The sequence below is a fragment of the Cupressus sempervirens genome, chromosome 5 (genome assembly GCF_028749045.1).
Source record: "Cupressus sempervirens isolate cs-2001-9-10 chromosome 5, ASM2874904v1, whole genome shotgun sequence".
Taxonomy (NCBI): Eukaryota; Viridiplantae; Streptophyta; class Pinopsida; order Cupressales; family Cupressaceae; genus Cupressus; species Cupressus sempervirens.
The window spans coordinates 973973030-973982636 of NC_143122.1; the positions used below are offsets into that span (position 1 = coordinate 973973030).

Genomic DNA, 9607 nt, shown 5'->3' on the forward strand with positions numbered 1-9607 from the left:
CCATAATTTAGAATTTTTTTTCGATTTTATGTTTATTGGTTATTAGATTAATGGCGATGCAAAAAGTTTGTATGGATCAATTATAGGACATGTGCATTGGAAAAAAAAAGAGCATCAACAATGATAGATTCCAATAAAATATAATATCCAATTTTGTACATGTGAATGGACAATTTAGCAAGGAGCCAAATAGTGATGGTAACTACAAAAATCACTACAACTGTTGCCCTTCTGACTTTCCTATTGCAAAAAGAATCTAAGGGTACCCCTATTGGAGGTAAATTGGATCCCTGCAAATAACCACATAGCGGAAATACAACAATAGAGCGACAAAAATGCAAGATCTGATAACAAATGCAAGTCTGTATTCATAAAATAATCGATTACATGCAATATGCCTAACTGTAAGGCCTTCTATTAGATGATGGTGATTGATCAGAGAAGTATTGTATACACTCCATAATTCCTCAACTGTCTGGGGTTTCGAGGGTAGAGCCCCTGAGAAAATTTTTTTGGGGCTATTTTATTGGCACTTTATGGTTGAAATGTTGTAACTAATTTTAAGCCTAAAGCAATGAAAATACTTGTGTAAAAGGGCTTAGGGTTAGGGATTGTTTCATTATGTGTCATGAGAAATTGTTTCTTGTAGCGGTATTGAGTTGTAAGGGATTACAGATTGTAATCAGGTTGTAATCACTGGATCGTAATAATATTGAACTTTCCATTTGGTGGACGTAGCCCAAGGTTTGGGTGAACCATGTTAAATTTTGGTGTCTTGTGTTCTCTTCTGTGTGATCTATTATTTTCTGATATTGTTTATATTTGCATGTAATTTTTATTTATATCCTTGACTAAATCCTAATACGTTCTGGATTAGGGCCAAATACAACAACAATTACAATAATAGTTCTGCAAGATCCAATCCAAACTCTAATCCCTGCAAGTCTAGATCAACACTCTAGAAGAAAACCCCAAAGAAATTTGAACTTGTGCTCCCAAGCCCACCAAGAAATCTCCCAGTTTTCCAAGCCACAACTACTAGCCCTTCGAAGTTCTCATCCTCTTCTCCAAGCCAAATGACAATCACTAAAGGCTCCACAAGACCCCCTTATTTATACCTAACTAAGACACAAGTCGGCCCAGTTCACTAAAAATTAAATTAAAACCCTTACATTAAATATATGTTGAGCCACAAGTCAGCTACAACACAAATTAAATACTCAAAGTCAGCTCACAAGTGACTTGACACCAATAGGAACCAAGACCAGACTGAGTTTCAGAGAAACGCATCAACCAAACCAGAAGCTTCACTTAGCTCCTAGTGGATGTTGAGAAACCAACACATGTCAAGCACATAAAGAGTGTCGAGCAATCAAGATAAGTTGAGCACATAGAGAGTGTCGAGCAACCAACACATGCCGAGCACTGCAGTGAATGTCGAGCAATCTAAATCTGTCGAGCTCCTTTAGTGACTGAGCACTACTATTTGGTAACTGAGTCCACAACACTTGGCCAAAACACCTCCAACATGAAGAATTTCTAAAACCCATGCACAATGTATAATATGTTTTTGGCATGCAGAGTTGCAATTGCACAATGTGCAAGCATCTCTTCACACTTGGTTTTATATTTGTCTAACTTACAAGAGAGGTGTATCATAGTTCTACTACTACTGAAATACTTAAACTGAATAATATTCTTGACATATTAATGTTACTACATATTAATTATGCCGAAGGCACACTATACTGAGGAAAGCAACTTAGCATTGTTAATCAACGGTTGAAAGTCTATAAAATGCCTTTCAAGACCATTGAAATGATCTAGTCCGTAGATTGTCACAAGCTATTTTGTTTCCACTTTTCCCTCTCAGAATATTGACCGGTTAGCTGACTTCAAAAGTTACCCCAAGAAATCGCTCTGTTTTTGTTGGTTTGCTGCCACATTCTAACAATTTCTCTTGACTGCAGTGGCTTCTGCAAACCATTTTGTTCTTCTTCTCTGTGATTGTTCCGCAGTTGTGCCATGTGCCCATCATTGGCAGCTTATAAATGTATTGTCTAACCATCTGCCTTTGCCAGGACTCTTACTATTTCCTTCAAATTTGAATAGAACTTATTTAAAGCACTACCACACATACTTACAGAAGACATGAAAGCATGTTTCGACAAGTCAAGCGAGTTCCCACATAAAGAGGCTGTCATGGTTCACTGTCTCACCCAATCAATCAGATAATTAATCTGCTCTTCTGAAGTGCACGAATCGACAACTTGTTGTAGTACACCCATAGCAAAGGAGATGTCGGAGTTGATCAGTGTGTTTGTTGTTGTCTGAGCCAAAACCAATAGACAGGAAATTTCCAAATAAGATGGAGGAAGAGGCGGCTTAACACGACCCCTGCAATCACACAAAACTATGCAATAAACATCTTCTTCCCCCAGCAACTCTCGAGCTCTCATTACACTTCTCCAAAATTGGGCAGTCATTGCAACAAATGAACGCAAAGCCCCGCTTCACTGTTTCAAGTCTTTTATCATATCTTCTGTGAAGAAAAATGTTGAGTGTGTCACTTTTGTTTTCCTCTTGAGCTCCGTCCATTTCAAAAAAGCCTCGGTGGGCTTTTCACCATTGCCGCCACCATAATTGTTGTCAGGCACAAACTTGAAGATTTTGGCCCCTGAAATTCCATTGATTATTAAATCATGGGCTTTGTAAGAAATAGGTCGAGGATTCTGTTGATCTCATTTGAAAATATCTCTGGAATACTAAGGAGGCTTAAGAAATAGGGATGCAGCCTCTGCTACACTCTGCCCACGATGTCATGAAATGCTTAAATAAATTTCCATCTGCTATCACGTGATGATAGGTAGTTCCCATGCATATCCCACCTCCTTCAAAAGCTGTTACCTAAAACACTCAATTTTCTTCAATAGAAAAGAAATTGATGAAGGGTTTCACAAGGGATATATAAAAACCCAAAATAAACAAAAAGGTTCAGTAATTAATTTCTTGTATTGACAGAAGTGGTCTACTGTAATTTTCTTCTGCGAAGAGATTGACCTCGTGGACAAGCTTTAGGAAGAAGGGTTTTCGCTGAAACCCATCATTCTCCAAATCTTGGATGGGTATGTCGATTATGGCTTCCCTAAATTCAACACCTTCATCGTTGCAATCAACTTCTGTTTTGCCATGAGATTCTCCCTTCTTCAACCAACCAGCCAGTGGATAGAAATGCACTGAAACTGAAGATAGGGTTTTCTTCATGCGCTCTATCAGTGGAGAGTATTTTCTCAGAGGATGTTGAGTGTAACTATAGAAGAAAAAGGCGTTGAACGTTGTTGATGGGCAACCAACCAATGTCAAAATTGGAGAGGAACATTCTCTGTGCATGGGTTGGAATTGCCAGTCTTACCATAGACGTTCTTCTCACATTGACAACGACTTCTGCTTCTATTTCTGCCATCACTGTAAGTTTCAATCCAAACTCCCCTCAGTGTATGTACGAGGCATTTAAAAAGGGCACCCTCCAGACAGAATGTAACAAAAAGTTTTAAAAAAATCTTTAGATCCAGTAAAATATAGTGATTTACAAAAAAATTGTTGTTTCAAGATCATGATGAATAAATGTTAAAATGTTATCGATTTTCTAATTTTGGTCAAAATACAGGATAGCCGCCTCCTACTTGGATTGGTTAAAAAGGTTTCGTATTGCCTTTTTATGTGTTGTGAAGTTTGAATATTATAAATAATGAATATGCTAGCTTACTTACGTCTCATACATATAACAAATTTATAATACTTATTATGTATATATTATAATATAATATAGTATATTATATTACATAGTGTTAATATTAAAAAGAAATAGTACTATAATCAATTATTTATTATTATTTTAAAAATAAAATTAATTAATAATTGATAAATCATGGTTGAATTTTTTATTTAATTTAATTCAATAAATTTCAAGAAATTCTAATTTAAATTTAAATTAATTTAAAAAAATTATATTTAAATGTAATTATTGGTGTCTATCCTTATTATATTAATCGTCAAATGTTTTCAAGACATCAAAACAAAACTTGTTTCTACACAATTAATCTTTATCTTAATTATAATTTGTATTAAATTGATTTTCATAATTAATTATATAGAAATAGATTTTGTTTTAATGTTTTCAGAAATAATTTGACAATAAATTTATAATAATTAAAATTAAGATAAGAAATAATTCTTATAATTAAGATCAATTTTACAAGTACAAAAATATTTATATATTTTTTAATTATATCTTTTCATCTAATCTAATATATATATATATATATATATATATATATATATATATATATATAATAGATTTAAATATTTAAATTCTATTTTAATATATTTATATATCAAGAATTATATTTATTATCGACATTATTTTATACAAATTGAAACATATATTCATTGGGAATTGAGCAATTCAAGAACTCATTCATATTTATGTTATCTATATAATAATATAAGCCTCTAGAAAAGGAAAATAAGTAAACAATCAATCTTTGTAAACTTTCAAGTGAAACATAAAGTATAATCATATTTTAAAAAGATTTTTAATTTACATAATTATATTATTAATTTTAATTTTAAAGATTTAAAAAAAATTATACTTCTATGAACTACACAAATTTATTATTTATTATTAGATAGTAGGCATATTTATTAAATAATAAATAACATTAAATAGTTGTGATGGTTAGTATTATGGTTAAAATTAGGATTTTGATTACCATTCATGATAAGGGTTGAGGTTTATATCACCCTTACAATTTTCTTAGGATAGTTATAAATACAATTGTAAAGTTCTAACTAGGTTTTGATGCTCAGGGTTAGGGCTAGGGCTAGGGTTACAAGAAAACTCTACAATTACGTCACGGTTAGAGTTTGATTGGGTTTAGAATTTGGATGATCCTACCTAGAATTACGATTTAATAATTTGATTATGGCTACACAATTGATTGGGGTTAGGGTTCTAATGAATAGGGCTCAAGTTGGCAATTATTTTTAGGGTAAGAGACTACTCATTTAACTATACTATATTTTAATTATTTGTGTACCTTTTAATGCTCCATTGAGACTTTTGGCCAACTCATATTATTAGTTTAGATGTTGCCTTTTTTTCGGTGTACCCAATGCACCCTAAGATGCGATTGCTAGTATTATGTTATGCTTTAATAGATGTGTATGCCCTTTTTTTTTTGTTAAAACCACCTTACCAACATTTGTCAAATTGTTAGGAAATGTGTTGCATTGTTGATAAATAACTTACTTGCAAATCATTTTAAATGGTTCTCCTTCGTAATATTTTTTATGTGTGACAAAATCCTTAGTGACTAAAGTCTCTTAGGATATTTTCATTTTTATTCTAGCTATATATATGTATATGTATTTGTATTTTAAGTGAAAATATGAACTACATTTTTTCTACTATATATCTATGCATTTATATTTAAAATAAATATAAGAAGAATAAAATTACCTCTATCCTAATCAAAATGCTTCCATTAGCTTAATAACATTTTGGATGAATCTATTTTGTCTAGACTTCACAAACAAGGAACTCTAGAAAACATTTAGACGCCATTTTTAGGGCCTAATATTTTGTCATACATGCATTTGGCAAATGCTCTGTTATCCCATGTTACCAAAAATGCAACAAAAAAGTGTTTGAGATGCATCCCACGCGGTGGCTGGAGGTTTCTAAGTCATTGGTTCATTTCAATCTATTGGAAAGTGTTTACAGAAAATCATTTATGATGTTTACATATTAGTCTATGAAAATATGCAATGCAAGTGTAAGCTTAGTTTCAACAATTTAAAACAAAATCAATCAGCTAATGGAGACCATAATGATGGCTACATCTAGGATGTGGAGATATGCAATGTAAATTGTAACCTTGGTTTCAACATTTAAAATAAAAATAAAAATGGAAGCTATTGCTCAAAAGAAAATTTCACTTTGCTGTTTGGCATATTTTTTTCTTGTCACAAAACCAGATACATTAATTGCAACTAAGACCTCTCATGGAACTTGAGTCCCCGTCTTCTATGAGAAACAAGGGCTCTGGTAGAGCTTGAGTCCCTGCGTTCTGTTTCATTGGAACTCTATAGAGTTTATAGTTGAAGTCTCCTTTTGCTGGGTGCATATATATGAAGAAGTATACAGGCCTTCAATTATTTATGAAGGACACAAATACTAAAAGATAAACTTAGCAATGGGAAGATATGCAATACATATGGGCCTTGAATTTCTTGTTGTGCTTCAAAATATATAATCTTTGCTATTTATAATCAGTGGAAACTGTTCTTGCCAGTGCCATACAGATTTGTGTTGCTAGCCGCATATACAAAAGGATAAATTTGTTTGCAAGATATAGATAGTTGTTTTGAGATGGATATCCAGATTCCTTTCAGAAGACTACAATTGTATACATTATAATTAATAGACTACAATTGTACCTATTATAATTAATAATAGGTAGATTTGGTTAATGATAAAAATCTATCTAATTTGAATATGAAAAAGTGTAGAAACTTAAGATTTAAAAGACTAAAGTAAATAGTCTAGAATTTAAGGATTCAATATGTGAAATTGAATAATAAATATTTGATTAAATTTATATAATTGAAACACCGCGGACTTAGTCTCAACATCCTCCAACACTGTAAAGATTTTGCCAAACTGAAAAGGCTCAACGTAAAGTTTGCCATACAATACAACAGAATCATTTCACTGCCTATTGTTAATCAAGTCGTTGAGCTTCGTCGAAAAAAGATCAGTTGGAAATTATAGCTAGAAGGGCTTGATACAAGGTAGTCATTGTAGATCCCTCTGCAATCAATTTTACTAAATATTAGCTTTTGAAGAGAGAACATGACTAAGATGTGCAGATGAAGTAGGTTGTGTCTTGTTTTAAACAAAGTTCCTCATTGTCAAGTATGTTGCTAACAATGACACTTGCTCCACCAGCGACTGTGGCAAATAAATTTTACCTCGCTGCTCGAACTGGCCGCCTTCCAATTCTCATTAGAAGCTTCCAAATAAGAAGAAGATTCTAGATAGAAGAAGATGAAAAACATTGTCAAAAAATAATTAAATCCTTGGGTAAATTGAGAGTAGTCTGTATGAGAAAAGAAATAATTGTTAGTAAAAGTATATTTTAAATATAAACAATTTTAAACTTTAGTACTTCAATTATTTCTAGTGGGAAAATTAATTAGTGTTGGAAAATCTAAAATTTAGTTTCATGCCTATATGAGTAATAAGATTATAATCTTTTCTTTATATAATCAATAAATTGATTTAGAATTTATATAATTATTTAAAATATGTAATTTCAAAATCAAAGATAAAATATTTAGACCACATCAACTTATATAACTAAATATAAGTTAGATGTTATTTTCTTTTATAGAGTAAATTAATATTTTAAAATTCTTTTACAACTAAGGAAATTATGAAAGTTGTTAATATGGAAAAAATTAACAAAAGGCATGAAATCATACTTCATTAAAATGAAATATACTCAACTTTGTCATCTATCAATTTTTAACAAATTTTCATCTCTTCAATCGACTCTAGAGGACTCCCCTGCACCAAAGGGTAAATCTGCAAAATGTTGTTGCAGCTTTGATTCTAGAAATCTTGACAGAGGATCCACTTGAGTATTAAAATATTCTTTAGTCCAAAAAAAAGTCTAAGATGGATTGGGGATGTTTCTGTGGTCAACATAAAGTATTACAAGCTCGACAATTTCCTAGGAAAAAAGAAAGCACAATTATTTCACAAGACAGTAAAGAGATGCCCTACATCTCCCTCTCTAGAAATAGAACAAGATGAGGGCAAATGGATTACAGTGGTTAACATAAGAAGTTGTAGAGTAAATAGGCTCTCTGAGCCCAAATCCCTAATCCTAGCATTTTCTGACCTTCTTCCATCTGAGAAGCTAATAAGGTTCCATTAGGTAGCCCCTCTTTTAAGAATCCAGATGGAAAAATCAATAACCCTCGCTCACATTTGATCCAAGTAATTAGACCTAAACATCAAAATAGTAATGCCTTCACTAATGCTTATATCCCCATGAGATTTCTCTTCTTCATTTCAGCCAAGCGCTCTTGCCTCAAATTAATGTTCATACCTCAATTTTAATTAATCATCCAATAATATCTCCCAAAATCTGAGGGAAGAGATCTATAATAAAGGATTACCAACAGGTATTCCTATCACTCAAATTGTATCCAAAAAGGTAAGAGAAATACATATATAAATACAAAGCATATGTTAATTATTAGTGATTCAAACAATGAGAATCATTGGGTGGAATGCCAAGATCTCGGTCTTTTTGCCTACTAGAGTGGGGCCAGAATCTAAAAACCCAAATTTGATTAAATGGTTGAAGGATTCTTGTGGTGATCAAGTAAGTATCTCCTTCATTTCTAATTGCTCGATATATATTCATTATTTAAATACATTCATGTTGGAAAAGATTGAAGAGATCATACATAAAAAGTAATGAAATTGGTAAAGAATGTTCTCAATCATTATTTTGTCATTGATGTCAAACTTGCTACTTGCAGGAATGACAATTGCTTTAGTGATCCAAATACTATCAATTGGTTGATTGACAAGGAGGCAATCAATAAGATGTAACTAGAACACCTAGAAAAAGGTTGAAGTTATGATGTTGCAATGAAGTACAAGATCAGCTAAGACATTGATGAAATAGTGTATTGATGATATACTCTAAGAAACAGAGAATGGGCACACTGAAACATATCAAAGATGTAAGGTTTTAGCTAAGTCATTTGTAAAGCTTACCTAAGTTTATTAGAGAGAGAGCCAACCAAGCTAGTCAGTGTCGAAGATATTCCTAGTTGAAGTCGAGCAAGTTCAACTTCAGTATGTGCCGAGTGAATATCAAGTGCCGAGTGATCTTCAGATGTCGAGTAAAGAATAGATGCTGAGTGATCTTCAAGTATCGAGCAAAGATCAGGTGCTGATCAGATACAAGTGTCGAGTAACGCAGAAGGTGCCGAGCATCAGTAAACAATTAATATCGAGTTGCTGCATTATTTCAAAGATCAAAGATTTGCCAGATCTGAGCTGACAAGGTTTTTATCTAGAATTCTGTGAATCAAATAGAAGATAAGAGTGATGAGCTGGTGGCACAGAACACCATGTAGAACATTTTTGGAGAATACAACTAGACTTTAGACGGAGTTTCTAGATAAGAGTAAGATATGGGGTAGATACATTGTACCCTACCTAATCTACCTAAAACCCTAAAATTGGAGAGGAAGAATAGAGCAGGTAAGGCAATCCAAATTTCTTTTTAAGGAGTCATAAGGCTACAAAGCATAATGAGGAGGAGGTCAAGTATGAAAGCATAAAGTGCTAAAGGAGGTGCTAAGGAGTAAGAGAGCACAGTTACTTTGCTTCAATAGATGACCATAGATATGGTTGCATTGGTATGATGAGTAAGAAGACTCAAGGAGACGAAGCTTGAGATGACAAACTGTCAGAGCTGAAGTGATTAAAAACCAAGCAAAGGATTAAACTGAAGTG

The 9607-nt window shown here is 32.7% G+C and overlaps 1 pseudogene; it reads right to left on the reverse strand.

Moving 5' to 3' along the window:
- Positions 1-2207: 2207 nt before the first annotated feature.
- Positions 2208-3466, reverse strand: LOC149559200 (acetyl transferase 1-like; annotated as a pseudogene).
- Between the last annotated feature and the right edge of the window lie 6141 nt (positions 3467-9607).